Consider the following 3,276-nt stretch of genomic DNA (forward strand, 5'->3'; position numbering starts at 1 on the left):
TGTGCTCGGCCTGCCCTGTGCCCGGCCTGCCCTGTGCCCGGCCTGCCCTGTGCCCGGCCTGCCCGCGCTTGCCTGGAGGCTCTTGTCCTTCACCAGCCCTGCCGCCCCTCCTGTCTGGCAGCTGAGGATCCTTTTCCCTTCGTGGTTCAGGGGAAGAACCCGGGGCCCTCACATGGCAGGCCTGCCACCCACCTCTTCCCGTCCCTCCTCTGTAGTGCCTGAACTCCTCTGGCTGCGGGACAGGTCTCCAGAAGGAACGTGGCCCTCATAACCCACCGGTGGCCCTCGGGCTGGGGGTGCTGTGCGTCTCCCTTGGCTCTGGCAGATTTCTCAGATATGGTTTGGGGCTTTTTCTTCTTTTTTGCCAATCTGATAGATGAAACCTGGTATTCAGCATTGTTTTATTCGCAGTTCTTAAGTTTCCAAGGAGGCTGGCCCTGTCCCTAGCTGGGGGGCCATTTCAGATCTGGCTCTCTGCTACTGAGGACTTGCATCTTGCTCAGGGAGACCAGGAGAGCTAGGCATGAGGGTGCAGCTGAAAGGCACCTCTTCCCTGGGAAGGGCAGGAAGCTGCAGGGCAGAAGCGGCCTTGCGGGAGAGCTGTGGAGCACTCCTGCTCTCCCCGCAGCTGTGCAGAGGAAGGCCAGGTCGGGGGAGAGGGTGTGGCTGGAGTGCAAAGGTCAAACCCCAGGAATGTGGCTGCTGGAGACAGGGCAGGCAGGAGGGTTGGGGTCTCTCCCACTCGGCCCTACAGGTCCCACCTGGTCAGAGCAGGGAGGGCTTTCCTGCAGGTTCTCACTCCTCATCTCATCCTCCAGCCGAGGCCACAGCTTAGAAAGAAATGCTGAAGTCATTTTTAAATGTTTTTTTAGTTGTAGACAGACACAATGTCTTTATTTATTTATTTTTATGTGGTGCTGAGATTCGAATCCAGTGCCTCACACATGCAAGGCAAGTGATCTACTGCTGAGCCACAACCCCAGTCTCCTAATGTTTAGTTTTATTCTTTGGAAAATCACACTAGTCGGGCAGCAGGATCGCACGCCTGTGATCCCAGTGTAGATCACACTGGTCGGGCAGCAGGATCACACGCCTGTGATCCCAGTGTTTGGGGAGGCTGAAGCCAAAAAGTTGCAGATTCAAGGCTCCTGGGCGATTTAGTGAGATCCTCTCTTGTCTCTGAACAATAAAGAGGGTTGGGTGTAGCTCAGTGGTAGAGCACCCCAGGTCCAATCCCCAGTACCAAGAAAAGGGGGGGGAGTATTAGCTTTTCCATGAAGAAAAACTTATTTTAAAAAGGTTGCACAAGCTGAGGGTGGTCTGGTGGTGCAGGCCTGTAATCCCAGCGATTTGGGAGGCAGACGCAGGAGGATCACGGGTTTCAAGGCCAGCCCTGCTGGGGTGTAGCTCAGTGATGGAGCACCCCTAGAGAGAGAGAAGATAAAGACTTGGGGTGCCCTCCGAGGACCGTTGGTGGTGCTATTAAGGCACCCAGAGCGCAGTGCCTGCGCCGCCTGCACACCCCCCCCCCGCCCCCACCGGCATGGGCAGCACCCAGCCTGAGGCGCTGGAGCTAGAAGCAGACACTGGGCTCCCAGGGCCAGGGGAGATGGGCGGCAAGAAAAGCCTGAGCCTCGGGAGGGAGAGGGGGGCTTGAGGAGGGCGTGGGGGGCTCAGCGGGCCCTCCTCGTGTGGACCCAGGGCAGCTCTCCCGGCTGTCCTCCCAGCAGCCCCGCAGGCGAGGCTGTCCTGCTCTGACGCCCAGAGTCACTCACCTCTCATCTGTGACCTCCGAAGCCGTGGGCACAGCTGACTGCAGCTGGGTAAATGAGGGAACAGCGTGGTGGTCATCGCCCTGGCTGGGGTGGGCGACCCCCGTCTGCCGGTGCCTTGCTGACTCATCTTTCTCTGTGGCAGGTTCTCTGCCACTGAGCTGCACCCAGTGCTCTTAACTTTTTGAGACAGGCTCTTGGCAAGTTGCTGAGTCTGGCCTCAAACTCACAGTGCTCCTGCCGTGGCTTCCCAAGTCGCTGGGGTACAGGTGTGGCCTCCCCAGTTGGCCTGACTCGCCCTAACAAGTGCCGAGGACCCTTTAAGGTTCAGGAATCGGGAAACGGATGCCCAAGTAGCTCTTTCGAAATTGTTACTCCACTCAGGAAAGTAACCCACGTTGAAGTGACTTTTAAAGCAAAGCAAATAGGTGAAGAACCCCCCACCCCCGCGGCCTGCTTTCTAGTGGTGTTTGTCCTGGGAACATGGACGGGCTCCACGCCTTTCTGCTTCTGCCAGGCTGTGGTTCCCCATGTGCAACTAAAAAGCTGGACACAGGTAGCATAGGCCTGCCGTCCTCGGTGGGAGGGAAGATGGGTGGACTGCAGGAGCCCGGCTCCAGGATGCAGGCCAGCAGAGGGACAGGTGCCCAGCAGCATCTAGACCACAGAAGACCCAGAGGGCAGGAAATGCAGTCTCGAAAGGCAAGAGGTGATCATTGGTGACAGAAACAGGAGAAAGAACTGTGTGTTAATGTATTTAGAAGAAAATGAGGGGCTGGGGATGTGGCTCAAGCAGTAGCGCGCTCGCCTGGCATGCGTGCGGCCCGGGTTCGATCCTCAGCACCACATACAAACAAAGATGTTGTGTCCGCCGGAACTAAAAAAATAAATAAATAATAAATATTAAAAAAAAAAGAAGAAGAAAATGAACGTGAGTGACGAGAAGAGCGTTGACCATGCTGTCAGACGAGCAATCAAGGCCAGCATGCGGTGCACTCCTGGAATCCCGCGGGTCGGCCAGAGCAGGAGAATCCCACCTTCAAGGTCAGCCCCAGCAACTTGTGAGAGCCTGGGATGCAGCTCAGTGGCAGAGCACCCCATGGGCAGCACCCAGTACGCCAAAAAAATAACTTCTAGTGACTTTTTTTTGAGGCGGGGGAGGTACCAGGGATTCAACTCAGGGGCACTCGACCACTGAGCCACGTCCCAGCCCTGTTTTGTATTTTGTTAGAGACAGGGTCTCACTGAGGTGCTTAGCAGCTCACTAAATTACTGAGGCTGGCTTTGAACTTGCGATCCTCCTGCCTCCGCCTCCTGAGCCACTGGGATTACAGGTGTGCGCCACGGTGCACCAACTCTAGAGGTTTGTGGGTTGTTTTTTTTTTGTTGTTGTTGTTGTTGTTTTAATAAATTTTTTTGGTTGTAGATTGACACAATGTCTTTATTTATTTTTATGTGGTGCTGAGGATCAAACCCCATGGCTCACACGTGCGAGGCAGGTGCT

The 3,276-nt window shown here is 55.8% G+C and overlaps 1 long non-coding RNA gene across 1 annotated transcript; it reads right to left on the reverse strand.

Annotated features, from left to right (window-relative positions):
- Nucleotides 1-368: 368 nt before the first annotated feature.
- On the reverse strand, nucleotides 369-2,639 carry LOC125614348. The gene is made up of 2 exons (XR_007344952.1): nucleotides 1,776-2,639; nucleotides 369-1,425 (listed from the first exon to the last, which is right to left on the reverse strand). It is a non-coding gene; the product is annotated as an uncharacterized LOC125614348 (long non-coding RNA).
- Between the last annotated feature and the right edge of the window lie 637 nt (nucleotides 2,640-3,276).

Source organism: Marmota marmota, unplaced genomic scaffold, assembly GCF_001458135.2.
Source record: "Marmota marmota marmota unplaced genomic scaffold, marMar, whole genome shotgun sequence".
NCBI classification, from domain to species: Eukaryota; Metazoa; Chordata; class Mammalia; order Rodentia; family Sciuridae; genus Marmota; species Marmota marmota.